Source organism: Dasypus novemcinctus, chromosome 4 (assembly GCF_030445035.2).
Source record: "Dasypus novemcinctus isolate mDasNov1 chromosome 4, mDasNov1.1.hap2, whole genome shotgun sequence".
In the NCBI taxonomy this organism is placed as follows: Eukaryota; Metazoa; Chordata; class Mammalia; order Cingulata; family Dasypodidae; genus Dasypus; species Dasypus novemcinctus.
The window spans coordinates 77,470,784-77,488,714 of NC_080676.1; the positions used below are offsets into that span (position 1 = coordinate 77,470,784).

The following is a 17,931-nucleotide window of genomic DNA, read 5'->3' on the forward strand; positions in this document are numbered from 1 at the left end:
CGGTTGCTTTAGCCTCTGTGCATTATCTGAGCAAGTCCAAGCCAAGATTTGTCAAGGCCATCCCCTCCCTCTGGAATGCTCCTTTTCCCACAGATGGCTGGGAAAGTTCCACCTTTCTTTCCTTCAAGGTAATAGTTGAGCTCTGCCTTCTCCATGCAGCCTTCTTACGCTGCTTCCCTGCTGTCATTCCTCTTGCTTCCATTTTCCTGGGGCATCTTTTTTTTTTTTAAAGATTTATTTCCCCACCCTCAACCCCTGTTGTTTGCTCTCTGTGTCCATTCACTGTGTATTCTTCTGTGTCTGCTTGTATTTTCATCAGGCGGCTCCAGGAACCGATCCTGGGACCTTCTGGAGTGGGAGAGAGGCGATTACTCTCTTGTGCCACTGCAGCGCCCCTGTTCTGCTACATCTTATTTTCTCTCCTCTGTGTCTTGTATTGCATCATCTTGCTGTGCCAGCTCTGTGCATTGGCCAGCACTTCTGTGCAGGGTGGCTTTTGCTGTGCGAGGCAGCATTCCCATGCAGGGCGGCTCTTCTGCGCAGGGCTACATTCCCGCATGGGTCGGCACTCCGCATGGGCCAGCTCGCCATGTGGGCCAGCCTGCCCTCACCCGGAGGCCCTGGGCATCAAGCCCTGGACCTCCTGTACGGTAGACGGGAGCCCAGTTGGTTGAGCGACATCTGCGTCCCTTCCTGGGGCATCTTGTACCTCTCTTAGGATATCCTCACAATCTGCTTCCTTTCGATCTTCTGTGCCTGCTGCTTTGTTCACCTTTGCAGGATTGCAGCCTTCAGGAGATCCAGGACTCCCTTATTTACTCCCTGTTTGCTGAGTGGAATTGATGGTCCTCAGTGCAGCAGTTCAGCTCCTACCCACTGTGGGATGTTCCGGGGCAGTCGGCTCCCTGGCAGGCAGGGGAGGGCACGGTTGTGCAGGGAGAGCCTGCTGGGAGGCCAGGGTGGACTCTCTGGGGGGTTCTGCTCTTATCCACTCACTCTCCACCCCCCAGCCTCCCTCATCCTGGCCCCAGAGTGAAGGGCAGAGAGCAGGTGTGGCCCCTCTCTAACTTGGGGCCTTCCAGCAGCTCTGCCTTGGCCCCGTGCCCTTCCCTCATTGTCCTTCACTATCACTCAGTGATTTCATCCACCCCCACAGTTTCGACTAATCCTAATGCATCCCCCTCCTGCTATCAGTGCTGGGAAAATGAGCCCTGGAGGAGTCCCATGGAAGGCGAGGAGGCCTCCGGAGGTGCCTGCGTGGGTGGGCACGCTCTCACACATACATTGCACATACGTTCACACGCCTCCAGGCACCATTAGAGTGACCCCCATACCGAGCGCGGACCCACAGGGAATTGGGGCAGCAGCCTGAGAGAAGGCAATAGAAGCTCTGGCCGGTGCTTTGGAAAAATGCTTTCCTTGTCACCGAGGGTTTCCCAAAATAGCAGGAGTTGGCCGGAGCCGAGCCGCCCTTCCCCCACCCCTAGAGCACCCTGCCACAGCTCTCCCAGGCACCACACAGCAGGGCCAGTGACAAGCGGCTCTGAGACAGGGTGAAGCACAGGCCTTCTGTGCCTCGGCCCCCATCCAGACCCAGGCCCAGTCGCCGTCTCTGCTTCATGCCATATAGCCCTTTAGGGACGTGTCTCCTCCCCACTGTTAGGCTGTCAACTCCTTGAAGGCAGGGACCATGCTTTTGTCATCTTGGCCTTGCCAGTCCCATTTGCTCCAACTGTACAGGGCCTGATGCCCAGTAGGTGTTCTAAAAATGGTAAGTAAAGTCCTGTAAAAATGAATGAGTGGATGAAATCAGGGTAGATACTGAGGTAAACAATTGAATGTTTTGTGTGTACTAATAAAATTATAATAATGGGCTTCATAAAGGACCTACTATGTGCCGGACTTAGTTCTGGGTGTTTTTACAATTATTCTAAGGCAAGGAAGTATTAACCTTATTTTACTTACATATTTTTAAAGATTTATTTCTCCCCCACCCACCCATTCCCCCCATTGTCTGCTCTCTGTGTCCATTCACTATATGTTCTTCTGTATCTGCTTGTATTCTCATTAGGTGCCTCCGGGAAACGATCCTGGGACCTTCCAGAGTGAAAGAGAGGTGATTACTCTTTTGTACCACCTCAGCTCCCTGTTCTGCTACACCTTCTTATTTTCTTTCCTCTGTGTCTCTTGTTGTGTCATCTTGCTGCACCAGCTCTCCCCATTGGCTGGCACTCCTATGCAGGGCAGCTTTCCTGTGTGGGGCAGCATTCCCACGCAGGGCGGCCCTCCTGCACGGGACCACATTCCCACGTGGGCCGGCACTAAGCGTGGGCCAGCTCACTGCATGGGCCAGCTTGCCCTTACCAGGAGGCCCTGGGCATCGAACCCTGGACCTCCTATATGGTAGATGAGATCCCAATTGGTTGAGCCACATCTATTTCCTTTAACCTTACTATTTTTTTTATGAGACAAGAAATAGCTGTTTATTTTTTATTTTTTGTACTTTTTTATTGTCTTTTTAAAAAAATCACAGAAAATGTTATGTTGAAAAACATAATGGGAAGTGGATGTGGCTCAACTGATAGAGCATCCGCCTACCATATGGAGGGTCCAGGGTTCAATTCCCAGGGCCTCCTGACCCGTGTGGTGAGCTGGCCCATGTGCAGTGCTGCTGCACGCAAGGAGTGTCATGCCACGCAGGGGCATCCCCATGTGGGGGACCCCCCCCCGTGTAAGGAGCGCACCCCAGAAGGAGAGCTGCCCCGCACGAAAAAAGCACAGCCTGCCCATGAGTGGCACCACACACATGGAGAGCTGACGCAGCAAGATGACGCAACAAAAAAGAGACGCAGTTTCCCAGTGCCGCCTGATAATACAAGTGGACGCAGAAGAACACACAGCGAATGGACACAGAGAGCAGACAATTGGGGGCGGAGGGGAAAGAAAGAAATAATCTTAAAAAAAAAAAAAAGAGGTTCCCATATACCCCCCTACGCAACCCACTCCCGTTCCTCCCACATCAATATCCCCTCTCATCAGTGAGGCACATTCACTGCATTTAGTGAATCTACCCTGGAGCACTGCAACACCGCCTGGACCATAGTTTACATTGTAGTTCACACTCTCCCCTAGTCCAACCAGTGGGCTATGGCAGGATAAACAATGTCCTGCATCTGTCCCTGCAATATTGTTTAGGACAACTCATGGTCCCAAAAATGCCCCATGTCACACCTCTTTCTCCCTCTCCCTGCCCTGAGCAACTCCCGTGGCCACCATCTCCACATCAGTGATACAATTTTGCTGGAGTCACATCAGTTCTATAGTAGAATACCAGTAAGTCCATTCCAATCCATATATTCCTCCATCCTGTGAACCCTGGGATGGTGATGTCCACTCCACCTCTAAATCAAGAGGGGGTTTAGATCCCACATGGCTAATGGATGCAATTCTCCTGCTTGCAGTGGTAGGCACTCTTGGTTCCCTGGTGTGTTGCCTTAACCTTATTTTAAAGGTGGTGAAACCAAGACTGGGATCCAGGTACGGCAGCCTCCCAAGCTCAGGGCTTTCCATGGTATCCTACTTTCTCAGGAAAATCAGATGGCTTGCACACTGCAGATGGAGAAGTTCTGGGATTATTTTAACATCCGATCAGACAAACATATTAGGAGTAGATTGTTTTAGGAGTATTTGGTTGTAGAGAAACCAAACTATATGGGATGGGAAGAGTATTTGGTTCGTGATAACTGAGACCTGAAAAAAGGGGCAGGGACTTTAAGAGTGTATGCTTCTCTAATAGTAATAAATTCTATATTAATAGCCAGCACATATACAGTGTTTACTTCATGGCAGGAGCTGTTCTATCCCATTATACATAATAATTTAGTTCATCATTTTGATAACTCTATGAGATAGGTGCTATTATTCTCCCCATCTTACAGACAAGGAAATATAGGCACACAAGTGTGAGGAAACTGGCCCGAGGTTAAATGTGAAGGAAGTCTGGAGGTAAGCCGTGCAGGGATGATTCCGCCTGCCATCAGCATCGCCGGCTGCACCTGTCTTCAGCGCATCATCCTTAGCACATGCCGGTCACGTCACGGCTGCAGGTGGCTAAGGTGTGCCCTCCCAGCCGTCCTAGCTGTGCACCGGGCAGGAAGCAGGGAGGCCCTCTTAGAGCGCTTCCTTGCAAGCGCACCTGACGATTCCACATGCCTCTCACTGGCCACCCCTGCGAGGAAGCCTAGGAAGGTTTGAGCAGGGCAAGGGGCCCCTGCCCCACCCCACAGCTATACAGAGGCTCTGTTAGAAAGGGAGGGCGAGAATGGACACTGAGTAGGCAGCTAGCGATCTGACACAGCTCCAACTGGCTGAAGCTAAAAAGGGGGGATTTTATTTCATGAAACCAGGATGCAGTCAGACCTCAGGAGAGGACTAGAACTGGGCACGGACAGCTCTCCATCTCCTAAGGCTGGTCTCTGTTTCCAGAAGGCTCATCTCCTCCACCCGCAGAACAGGAGGAGCCACCCCACAGGGCTCACATGACATGTTACAGGTTCCCCTGAAGAGACTGACTTGACCTTGAGTGTCACACACCCAAATTGCCATGGGAGAGCATCTGATTGGTCTGTTTTGGTCACAGGCCTCTTGCTATCAAGCAGCTATTTGGGGGGAGGGGGAGGCATCCATGGCACATATATGGCTGCCGGGGGTCCGTGCCTTTGACCTGAGGATGAAGAAAAGTAGTTTCCAAGGATGTGGAATTGTTGGATTTGGGAAGACTGCCTGCGACGGTTTGCTCGGTCGGTAGAGGTGGGGTCTGGCTGCGGACGAGGGGTCGGTCCAGCTCTGGACGAGGGGTCGGTCCCGCTTGGGACGAAGGGTTGGTCCCACTTGGGACGAGGGGTCGGTCCGGCAGCAGACGAGGGATCGGTCTCACAAGGGGTTGCGCGGTTCGGCTGACGGGGTCGCCCGGCGAAGCCGGCGACGAAGGGGTCGCCCGGAGAAGCAGGCGACGAAGGGGTCGCCCGGAGAAGCAGGCGACGAAGGGGTCGCCCGGAGAAGCAGGCGACGAACTGGGGACAAGGGAGGCCAGGCCCTTGTCGGGGGCTCTCAGGACTGGAGGGCACACGGCAGAAGAACTACCGCGGAGACAAGGTAAACACGCAAGTCCACTTTACTGAGGGAGAGGCAACAGTTTTATAGGGGCTGGGGAAGGCTGATTGGTCGAAGCCACGCCCTGTTCTGATTGGTTGCCGGCGAAAGGTCAGTGGGCGGTACTGGACGGGGGAGGGGTGGTGGTTAGGGATTGGCTGTCGCTGTTGCTGGGGGAAGGGGCAGGGTTTAGGGATTGGTGGCTGCTGTTGCTGGGGTGGAGGGCAGACTTGAGTTTCCCGCCCACGCCTGGCTGTTGCTGCTGTCGGGGGAAGGGAAAAGGGCGGGCTGGATTTTTCCGCCCACACCTGACTGTTGCTGCTGTCGGGGGAGGGGAAAAGGGCGGGCTGGATTTTTCCGCCCACGCCTGGCTGTTGCTGCTGTCGGGGGAGGGGAAAAGGGCAGACTGGAATTTTCCGCCCTGCGCCTGCGCAGGGAGAAAGAAGAAGAAGGGTGCTGCCCCACAGGCATCGGGTGGCGCCATCCGGGAGGAGGGGCGGCCGCGGAAGCATGGCTGCCGAGAAGGGGAGACCCGAGGGCACTCTGCGCCCATGCCGAGTTCCTTTCAGGGGTGGCAGTGAGTCCGACCAGCCACCCTATTATGGGGGCAGCGGCTTGGCCTACCGCGGCTGCTCCCCCGCCAGGCCAGCAAACCACACTTCAGTCCGATTGGTGACCGCATTTCCCCCTTCTTTTCAAATAAGGGCCAGGATGGCAGCAGCAACAAGTAGCCGAGGCCCAAGAGGCAGTAAGCAATGAGGGAAGTGGGGCTGAAGAGGGAGGTGAGTATGACGGGGATATAAATGTACAATTTGGGGAGCAGTATCTTGCCGTTGCAAGCAAGGGTGGCCAATGTCCAATTCTTGTTGATCTCGGTGGCTATAAGGTCCATCTGCTTGTTAAAAGTCCAGGATGACAGCGCGTTACAGGTAGTTGATCTCTTCTTGGTGGCGAAGAGCGGTAGAGGCAGACTGTGTGATGGTCTGGAGGATCGCAGCGGTGAGGACAAGTCGCGTCAGGGCACCAGCGACGGTGGTGGCGGCAGCGTCGGGAGTGGTGGAGACGCAGGCGAGGACAATAAGAAGGCCAAAGTCTTCACGGGCGCGAGAGAGGCCGATGTTAATGGGGCAGGCCGACATGGGGCGGCCCAATCTGCAACGCAGTAGGGGTTCAAGCGAAAAAAGGAGGGGGGCGGGGGACGAGAAAGGATGCTTTGGATGGCTGAGAAGAGGAGTGAGGTCGAGACAGGAGGAAGCTCCGCAGAAGTATGGGGAGGCAAGAGCAGAAGCATTATTGGATGCTAGAAAGCAGGCCGCGGGCCGGGGAAAGCGGGTTGCGGGCCGTTTAGCAGGGCTGGAGCTGCTTGAGAGCGATGGCGGCATGGGGGGCCGTGGTTACAATCTTCTGGGGTGGTAGCGGCTAGACAGATGGCGGAAAATATTATCAAGAAAGCAAAGGTTATGAGGAAGAAATAGAGTATTAAAGGCTGTGGGGGAAGTGAGAAGATCATTTAGAGGATAGGGTTGAGAATGGTATGTTTAAGACAGAAACTTTGTGGTTTGTAGGAGACTGCTTTATAAACGAAGGAGAATGAGGGCAGTAAATATAGTAACGATAGATAGGAAGATGACAGTGAGGAGGAGTCTTTGTTTAAGGTTCCAATCGTCCGGCGCAACAGTGGCTAGGCCGATAGCGAGGGGTGTTGCTAAATAGACAATGGCTGCAAAGACAAAATCATCTTCTGTTTCCTCAAAAATAACTTTTCTTTAAATACTTAGTAGCATGCAATATTAGAAACCGTTTCCTAAAAGCAAGTTGGCAGGGGAGCTTGGTTGCTGTTAATCTTTCCTGTTATAAAATTACCTTTTATTATTATTATCATCAATTTAGTTTTATATATATATATTTAAGAATGACCTTTTGGAATTAGCCATTTAATACCTTAATGTAAGCTATTGAAGATAAATTTTATCTTTACAGAACACATTCCCTTACGTAAAGTTATCACAATACCTTTTACACTTGCCGCATGCAAATTAAATTTCAAGAGTTTATGAAAAATTAGCCATCTTACTTTAGGACAAAATACGTCTTTTTGCAAAACTTATTACATTTCCGTTAGCATTTTTACAAACTTTTAACCTTTTTAATATTCATATAAGTTTTACATTCTTTATATTATCCTGTGAAGAAAAATAAGTTATTCATTTTAATCTAGGCAAGAACAACTTTTTATGAAGACGTACAGTTAATTTTGTTAATTAAGACTTACAATTTTTTTTTTAAATTGTAGATATCTTATTAACATTTAAACTTATGTATTAATATAATAAACTTAAGTATTAATATAAGCGCTTATTTAATTTTTGGCCATTTGAATAGAGCTCTTTTAAAGATTTCTAGTAATTTATATTTACCATCCGGAGGTATCACAATATACGTTGACATTGAACGAACAGACAGACAAACACAGAACAATTACAACACATTAACAGAAATATATAATTTATTTACAGTTGACTCATAATTCTTACTTTCTTGGTATAGCTGCTTTTAAATCTTTTATTATATAGCATATCATAGATTATACCCTTCAAGATTTTTTCTGGACTTTATGTTGCCTGTAATAAGCCAGGAGGGAATCTTTTACCTTCCTGCTCCACAGCAAAAGTGACCCTATCTATAAGGTGAGTATAGGTGTCCGGGTCCCAAAGCTGACACGTGGTTAGCCACGGATTAAAGGGGAGAAGAAGGTCCCAGTACACTTGAAGCTGTTTCAAAGAGATCTTACACCGGTGAGTGTCTAGGAGACCGGCAAGAGCCCGAACTTGTGGGGCTTGCTTAGCAGATAGGATGTTACCCATTGCTAATGGCCTTTTGGAGCCGATAAGAAAAGGGGCCCTTACCTTGAGAGTGCGGCGATGGGAGCCGAGGTGCGCGGTGAGACGAGGGGTCGGAGCCGGTGGGGCTCCGACGGTGGTCGCGGGCCAAGAGAAGGCCCCGACGAGGGGAGGGCGGGACGACGAGCAGTGGAGCAAGGCAAAGGGGAGCAAGCGTGGAGGGGAGGAGGCAGAGGTGAAGGCAGGGGTAGAGGTGCTCAGGCACGCGCTCCTGAGAGTTTTATTGGCGCCTCTTAATCATAGCGGGTCGGTATAAGCCCCCGACATGGAAGGAGAAAGCCATGCAGCGATTCTCCCAGACCGCCGTGGATCGTATGAGGTCGCCAAGGTTCAGGAGCAGCAATGCAGAGCGAAAAGATAGGGGTGAGAAGAGAGGAGAGCGTAGGGCTATGGTAGGGTTACTTCAGACGTGCAAGCGCGTGCTCCCGAGAAATCCAAGGCTCCTCTTAATCATAGCGGGTCGGTATAAGCCCCCGACATGGAAGGAGAAAGCCATCCAGCGATTCTCCCAGACCGCCGTGGATCGTATGAGGTAGCCAAGGCTCAGGTAGCAGCAATGTTGCACGAGAGAAGTCCCAAGGTGAGAAGAGAGGAGGGCGTAGGGCTGTGGTAGGATTACTTCAGACGTGCAAGCGCACGCTCCCGAGAAATCCAAGGCTCCTCTTAATCATAGCGGGTCGGTATAAACCCCCGACATGGAAGGAGAAAGCCATCCAGCGATTCTCCCAGACCGCCGTGGATCATATGAGGTAGCCAAGGCTCAGGTAGCAGCAATGTTGCACGAGAGAAGTCCCAAGGTGAGAAGAGAGGAGGGCGTAGGGCTGTGGTGGGATTACTTCAGACGTGCAAGCGCGCGCTCCCGAGAAATCCAAGGCTCCTCTTAATCATAGCGGGTCGGTATAAGCCCCCGACATGGAAGGAGAAAGCCATCCAGCGATTCTCCCAGACCGCCGTGGATCATATGAGGTAGCCAAGGCTCAGGTAGCAGCAATGTTGCACGAGAGAAGTCCCACGGTGAGAAGAGGGGGGGGGCGCCAGGTTATGGAGTGAGGCTGTGGTGGAGTTGCCTTGCCCCACGTTGTGCGTGGTGGGGTTGCTTTGCCCCACGTTGGGCGCCAGCTGCGACGGTTTGCTCGGTCGGTAGAGGTGGGGTCTGGCTGCGGACGAGGGGTTGGTCCAGCTCTGGACGAGGGGTCGGTCCCGCTTGGGACGAAGGGTTGGTCCCACTTGGGACGAGGGGTCGGTCCGGCAGCAGACGAGGGATCGGTCTCACAAGGGGTTGCGCGGTTCGGCTGACGGGGTCGCCCGGCGAAGCCGGCGACGAAGGGGTCGCCCGGAGAAGCAGGCGACGAAGGGGTCGCCCGGAGAAGCAGGCGACGAACTGGGGACAAGGGAGGCCAGGCCCTTGTCGGGGGCTCTCAGGACTGGAGGGCACACGGCAGAAGAACTACCGCGGAGACAAGGTAAACACGCAAGTCCACTTTACTGAGGGAGAGGCAACAGTTTTATAGGGGCTGGGGAAGGCTGATTGGTCGAAGCCACGCCCTGTTCTGATTGGTTGCCGGCGAAAGGTCAGTGGGCGGTACTGGACGGGGGAGGGGTGGTGGTTAGGGATTGGCTGTCGCTGTTGCTGGGGGAAGGGGCAGGGTTTAGGGATTGGTGGCTGCTGTTGCTGGGGTGGAGGGCAGACTTGAGTTTCCCGCCCACGCCTGGCTGTTGCTGCTGTCGGGGGAAGGGAAAAGGGCGGGCTGGATTTTTCCGCCCACACCTGACTGTTGCTGCTGTCGGGGGAGGGGAAAAGGGCGGGCTGGATTTTTCCGCCCACGCCTGGCTGTTGCTGCTGTCGGGGGAGGGGAAAAGGGCAGACTGGAATTTTCCGCCCTGCGCCTGCGCAGGGAGAAAGAAGAAGAAGGGTGCTGCCCCACAGGCATCGGGTGGCGCCATCCGGGAGGAGGGGCGGCCGCGGAAGCATGGCTGCCGAGAAGGGGAGACCCGAGGGCACTCTGCGCCCATGCCGAGTTCCTTTCAGGGGTGGCAGTGAGTCCGACCAGCCACCCTATTATGGGGGCAGCGGCTTGGCCTACCGCGGCTGCTCCCCCGCCAGGCCAGCAAACCACACTTCAGTCCGATTGGTGACCGCAACTGCCCACCCCCAAGTGTCTAGAACTCTCTCTGCTCAAACATTTAGACCCTGTAATGCTCTCAGATGTGTGGATTGACAGCTCTTCAACTTTTCACAGCATAGCAGCCCCTGTTCTGCTAAAATTTGCAAGGCTACAAGCACTGGCTCATCGAGCTCTGCCTCTAACCATCAGCACCCCCCCACCAGCCCCATTCCCTGGCCCGCTGTGCCTCCTGTCCCTGCTTTGCACCCTTTTAGGGTCTACAGGCTCCAGTTGCCAAGGGACGACCTGCTGGAGATGGCTAAACAGGCCTGCGCGGGAGCCCTTGGCCCGTTCTTGCGTGCCCAAGGATTGGAACCCTGCTCTGAACAGAGGCTTTTCCTGCCACTTCCCTGATCAGCTCTCAGCTCCCTGCCACTTGGGCGGCTCCGGCGCTGCAGCCTGCACGATGTTCTGGCCTGCGGTTGTGTGCGTGTCCATCTGCCGCCCTGCTCTCCTCTCCTCCCTCTCCTGGAGGGAAGGTAACGGATGCAGGACCTCCGGGTCCAGGCCCCCCTCCGGATCACGTCCTGTTCCTCCTTCCCTTCCCTTCAACAGCACACATGCTGTGCTGGAGCCCCAAGGACCGCTTGACTCTAGCAACAATTGATGCAGGACTTATTTACATAAAAATCTTAATGCAGTGGAATTTCCAGAGCATGTCTCGGTACTTTAGGTCCTGAGGCCTCAAGGGAGGGGAAGGGACCCAGGATGTGCTGGCTTCAGGCCCCTGCAGCACAGGATCTGACCACACTGAAGGCCAAGCCTTGAGGGTCTTTTTTTGGGGGGGGTGATGAGTCAGATCTGGGGGAGGCCGCTGGGAAGGGCAACTGGGGAAGAAGAAGGTTTGGGAATAACGAGGGGGGGGCAGTTGTCTTGCCACTTTCGATGCCCTTTGGCACTGATGGGGGAAAATCTCCAGCTAAGGTCTAAAAAGATATTTGGCCATGTGTTGAATACCACTAATTATGTGTTATATTAGTCAGGGTCCCCACAGGAAACAGATGGTACACTCAAATTGGGAAATGCGAGGACAGTTTAATAAAGGAACTGTTTACAGAGGTGTGAGAAGGGAGTTTGAGAACCATATGGACTAGTGCCTGGTGCAGTACCCCCGGCTGGTAACTGAGGGGTGGTACCACCTCTGGGCCCGAAGGGGGTGGGGAGTGGGTTCTGAAACCTGGAGGCAGAAGAGCCACCTGACAAGAGATAGCCTCTGTCCAGTGACGGGCCGGCCACTCGCTCTGCTCCCGCCTCCTTCCCTCTCATCTTCTGCCCAAACCCCCATTGGCCAAACCCAGACAGAAGGAAGGGAGGCAGTCTGTGAGATCCATACACTCAGCCTCTGGGGCCCAGAACAGGAGAGGATAGAGAAGGACCTGGAAGGACAAATAGACATCCAGCACAGGAGCCGAAGGGCAAAAGGAAATCCCCCAGTCCCTGCCCCTTTTCCCTTGGGTACCAGAATAGCTCTCACTAATTGAACACTGTCTGCCAGGCACACTCTTCTAGGTCTTTTAACTATATTAATTCACTTAATCCTCATGACTTTCAGAGGAAGTTGATATATTATTATTCTCAATTATGCAGATGGAAAAATGAAGCACAGAGAGGTTACATATTTTTCCCAGAGTCACACAGGGAGATTTAAACTCTGGTGTCAGGAAGCGGACTTGGCCCAATGGATAGGGTGTCCACCTACCACAAGGGAGGTCCGTGTTTCAAACCCCCGGGCCTCCTTGACCCGTGTGGAGCTGGCCCATGCGCAGTGCTGATGCGCGCAAGGAGTGCCCTGCCACGCAGGGGTGTCCCCCACGTAGGGGAGCCCCACACGCAAGAAGTGCGCCCCGTAAGGAGAGCTGCCCAGCATGAAGGAAAGTTCAGCCTGCCCAGGAGTGGCGCCACACACACAGAGAGCTGACGCAGCAAGATGACACAGCAAGATGATGCAACAAAAAGAAACACAGATTCCCAGTGCCGCTGATAAGGATAGAAGCGATCACAGAAGAACACACAGCAAATGGACAGAGGGAGCAGACAATGGGGGGGGGGTGGGGGGGCGAAATAAATAAATAAATTCTGGTGTCCCACTCCAGAGAGTTGGCCCTGCCCTTTGATTTTCCCCATCTCCCACCTCTGTGGCCCTGTTTGAGAGATTGGGAATCTGTGCCAGGAAAAGGAAAAGGAGAAGATAGTCCTGTCAGCAGTGCCAAGCCCTATGCAGGCAGGAAGGGCTCAGCTTAGTGCTAAGGAAAAACACACTATGAGTGACAGTAGGAGGACGTGCTCCAGGGACGAAGTTTAGACGAAATCTCCCTCCCAGAGGGTCTCTGCTAAGAGGGAGGGCCAGATGCTTCTGGGGAGGGGCAGAGAATGTAGGTGTCTGAGCCTGAATCTGAAGGGATCAGAGATGTGCTGTGGGGGATGATTCTGAGCAGGATGCAGATTGGGGTGGAGTCTGGGAGAAGGGGGCGTCTGCTGGGTGTCCTGGCCGTTTCCTTCATTTATTTCTTCAAAGTCTCACAGCAATTCAGTGATTGCTATTATCCCATTTTACACACATGAAAAGAAACTTAGGAAGAAAGGAATCCTACTGTAATTTTCCAAGACCTGGAATTTTACTTATGTAAAATTCAATATAAGAGAGTCACTAGAAAAGTGAATTGAAAAAAGTGGTGGCGATGGGAAGGGAAAAGAGAGGAGGGGTTAGGAGCAAAGGGTCTTGGTGCTGGAAGCTACCAGGGGCTCCCTACCCTCTGGCCTTGCCTCAGGGGAGGCCCATCAGGGTGACGACTGGAGGCCCTCCCCTGCCAGTACCATGCTCCCACCCCGGGAAGTGGTTCTGGTTTGCTCTTGCTCCCACCCTGGGCCTGGAGCTCCTGATCTAGTTCAAGGATGAGGAAAGTGATCCCAAGGAGGTTGCTCAGCAGGTTGGGGACCAGGGAGGGCGGTGGGGTCTGCAAGGCTTGGTGACACAGTGGAAAGGCTCGGCACAGAGAGGCAGTGTCTGATTCAGAGGGGACAAGTCGGGCCTCCAGAAAACCAGTGGGCCACGCCACATTAAAGTTTGGGTGGGGAAGCGGACTTGGCCCGGTGGTTAGGGCGTCCGTCTACCACATGGGAGGTCCGCGGTTCAAACCCCGGGCCTCCTTGACCTGTGTGCAGCTGGCCCATGCGCAGTGCTGATGCACACAAGGAGTGCCCTGCCACGCAGGGGTGACCCCGCGTAGGGGAGCCCCACGCGCAAGGAGTGCGCCCTGTAAGGAGAGTCGCCGAGCGCGGAAGAAAGTGCAGCCTGCCCAGGAATGGCGCCGCACACATGGAGAGCTGACACAACAAGATGACACAACAAAAAGAAACACAGATTCCCATGCCGCTGACAACAACAGAAGCGGACAAAGAAGACGACGCAGCAAATAGACACAGAGAACAGACAATGGTGGGGAGGAAGAAGGGAAGAGAAATAAATAAATAAATCTTTAAAAAATAAAGTTTGAGTGGACCAAACCTAGCTTTTTAAAGTTGTTTTTTTTTTTTAATTTATTGAATAAAATAAATTCAAAATGGAAGTAATATAATAAGGTATATATTGAAAGGTCTTGATCACCACTTTGCTGCTAATACCTTTATTAATTAGCTTTGGCTTATTTTCCCAGTGAACATTAATGCAAATACAAGCAAATATAAGTACGTATTCTTATTTCTACCTTATTTTTACACAAAAGGTAGCATACCATATAAAATGTTCTTCACCTGTGCTTTTTACTTAATATAACCTGGAGATCTCTCCATATCAAAACCTAGAGAAGCGCCTCATTTTTTTTTTCTGTAGCTACAAAGTAATTCATTACTAAGATTTACCATAGGCGGCGGACTTGGCCCAGTGATTAGGGCGACCGTCTACCACATGGGAGGTCTGCGGTTCAAACACCGGGCCTCCTTGACCGGTGTGGAACTGGCCCACGTGCAGTGCTGATGCGCGCAAGGAATGCTGTGCCATGCAGGGGTGTCCCCCGCGTAGGGGAGCCCCACGAGAGTGCGCCCTGTAAGGAGAGCCGCCCAGCACGAAAGAAAGTGCAGCCTGCCCAGGAATGGTGTCGGACACACATAAAGCTGACACAAGCTGACACAACAAGATGACACAACAAAAAGAAACACAGATTCCCATGCTGCTGACAACAACAGAAGCCGACAAAGAAGATGCAGCAAATAGACACAGAGAACAGACAACCGGGGTGGGGGGGAGAGAAATAAATAAATTTTTTAAAAAAGATATACCGTAGTTTATTCAATAATCCTGATGCTGGACATTTGGTTGCTTCCTATCTTCTGTCATATCAAGGAATGCCACAGCAAAAATCATCTTGCAATAAGTTACTTCATGCATGTACAGGTTTCTCTCTAGTCTGTAATTGCTTCTCAACTATCTGTGGTGAAGGATCAGGTTTGTTTGTTTTTTTCCTTCAATTTACAATCTGTGGTAGAGGGATACTTCTGTAAAATTTAATACACAGGAATCACTGGAGAAATTAGTTGAAAAAAAACATGCAAAATACAAGGTCAAATATTTTATTATTCAAATCAATAGAGATAAAATTGCTCTGTCTACTTACTATAAAAGTTTTCATACTCTCAAATTTCTGCACTTATCACAGACTTATTTGAGTTGGGGATCGACACTGGTCTGTGGACCACACTTTGTGAAGCACTGGTCTACACTCCCAGAAATTAGATTGCTAGCTCAAACACATCTCTACATTTCCAACTATTGCCAGATTTCCCTCTAGAGTGGTTGTAAAATTTTGCACATCCACCATCAAGATATGAAAGCACCCATTTCCCCACAGTCTCATCAAGAGTGTGTCAGGTAATTTCGATTTTTATTAAACTGATAGGTGAGAAGTGGTATAGCAGTGAAAGTTATAATTTGCATTGCTCTTGTTATGAGTGAGAATAAACATGATTCATACTTTTCTTGTGGTAAAATGCATGTAACATAAAATCCACTATTTAAACTATTTTTAAGGTATACAATTCGGTGGCATTTAGTAAATTTACAGTTTTGTGCAACCATCACCATTATCCAGTTCAAGAACATTTTCATCACCCCAAAAGGAAACTTTGGACCTATTAATCATCACTCCCCATTCATTTCTTTTTTTTTTTTTTAAGATTTATTTATTTATTTATTTATTTCTCTCCCCTCCCCCCACCTTGTCTGTTCTGTGTGTCTATTTGCTGCATCTTCTTTGTCCGCTTCTGTTGTTGTCAGCCGCATGGGAATCTGTGTTTCTTTTTGTTGCATCATCTTGTTATGTCAGCTCTCCGTGTGGGCGGCGCCATTCTTAGGCAGGCTGCACTTTCTTTCATGCTGGGCGGCTCTCCTTACGGAGCACACTCATGTGGGGCTCCCCTACGCGGGGGGACACCCCTGCGTGGCAGGGCACTCCTTGCGCGCATCAGCACTGCGCATGGGCCAGCTTCACACAGGTCAAGGAGGCCCGGGGTTTGAACTGTGGACCTCCCATGTGGTAGATGGACGCCCTAACCACTGGGTCAAGTCTGCTTCCCTCCCCGTTCATTTCTATCCACCAACCCCCTGGCAACCACTAGTCTACTTTGTCTCTATGGGTTTGCCTCTTCTGTATATTTTATATAAATTGCATTATACGATATGTGGCCTTTTGTATCTGACTTCTTTCACTTAACGTAATGTTTTCAAGGTTCATCCATGTTATCACATGTTTCAGTACTTCATTCCTCTTTATGACCAAATAATATTCCATTGTACGGCTATCCCAATTCTGTTTGGGCATTCATCAGTTGATGGACATTTAAGCTTTTGGCTATTGTGAATAGTGCTGCTTTGAACTTTATTTTTTTTGTTTAAGATTTATTTTTTATTATTTCTTGCTCCTTCCTCCCCGTTGTCTGCTCTCTGTGTCCATTTGCTGTGTGTTTTTCTGCATCCAATTGCATTATCCAGCAGCACTGGGAAGATGCATCTCTTTTTTGTTGCATCATCTGGCTGTGTTAGCTCTCCGTGTATGTGGCACCACTCCTGGGCAGGCTGCGCTTTTTTCACATGGGGTGGCTCTCCTTGCGGGGTGCACTTTTGTGCATGCGGGGGTGCCCCTGCATGGCACGGCACTCTTGCATGTAGTGGCACTGCACATGGACCAGCTTACCACATGGGTCAAGAGGCCCTGGGGATTGAACCCTGGACCCTCCATATGGTAGATGGACGCTCTATCAGTTGAGCCACATCTGTTTCCCTGCTATGAACTTTCATATGCAAGTTTTGTTTGAACACTTGCCTTCAGCTCTTTCAGAATATCTACCTAGGTGTGGAATTGCTGGGTTATATGGTAATTCTATGTTTAACCTTCTGAGGAACCACCAGATTGTTTTCTACAGCAGCTGTACCATTTTAAATTCCCAACCGCAGTGTGTGAGGATTCCAGTGTCTTCACCTACTCACTAACACTTATCTGTCTTTTTTATTTTAGTTATTCTAGTGGATATGAAGTGGTACCTTATTATGGTTTTGATTTGCATTTTCCTAATGACTAACGTCTTTTCACTTGCTTATTTTCCATTTATATATCTTCTTTGGAGAAATGTCTATTCAAGTCCTTTGCCTGTTTTGATTTGGGTTATCTTTTTGCTATTGAGTTTTGTTGTTGTTGTTTATTAAAGATTTATTTATTTACTTACTTCTCTCCACCCCCTCATTGTCTGCTCTCTGTGTCCATTCACCATGTGTTCTGTGTCTGCTTGTCTTCTCTTTAGGTGGCACCGGGAACCGATCCTGGGACCTTCTGGAGTGGGAGAGAGGTGCTTAATTACTTGTGCCACCTCAACTCCCTTGTCTGCTGCATTTCTTATTGTCTCTCCTCTGTTTCTGTTTTTGTTGCATCATCTTGCTGCGCCAGCTCACCACTTAGGCCACCTTGCCACATGGGCCAGCACACTTGTGTGGGCCAGCACTCTGCTTGGGCCAGCTTGCTATGTAGGCCAGCTTACCTTCACCAGGAGGCCCTGGGAATCAAACTCTGGACCTCCCATATGGTAGACAGGAGCCCAATCACTTGCCGCATTGCTTCCCTATGATTGAGTTTTAAGAGTTCTTTAGGGAAGCAGGCATGGCTCAACTGATAGAACATCTGTCTACCATATGGAGGGTCCAGGGTTCAATCCGCAGGGCCTCCTGACCCATGTGGTAAGCTGACCCACGTGCAATGCTGCCACGCACAAGGGGTCTGTCTTAGTTCGCCACAGGGCTGCAGATACAAAATACCAGTAAGGTGTTGGCTTTTATAATGGGATTTATTTGGTGTAAATGCTTACAGTTCCGAGGCCTTGAAATGTCCAAATTAAGGCACCATCAGAGAAGCCTCCTCACCAAAGTCAGCTAGTGTTGATCCTGGTTTCCTGCCACGTGGTAATCAGGCATATGGCAGGGCTCCTCTTCTTAGCCCTGAGCTGCTCCATGGGCCCAGCCTCTTGGGGGCTCATGCTTAAGCTTTGGCTGCTAGCGATCCTTGAGCCCTGTCTTAGGGTCAAAAATGACAGGTTCCTTTTCCTGTCTCTCTCTCTCTGTCTCCATTTATCTCAGATCCAGCAAGAGGGCAGAGACCCAAGCTGGCTCATGCCTCCCTGACATAGTCCAATCAAAAGGCCCCACACCCACAGGAATGGATTTGCTCAAAAAAACA

The 17,931-nt window shown here is 50.9% G+C and overlaps 1 protein-coding gene across 5 annotated transcripts in view; it reads left to right on the plus strand.

Moving 5' to 3' along the window:
* SEMA5B (semaphorin 5B) overlaps positions 1-17,931 on the plus strand; it is a 133,073-nt gene that overhangs the window by 74,256 nt on the left and 40,886 nt on the right. The gene's annotated exons all lie outside the window — the stretch shown is intronic.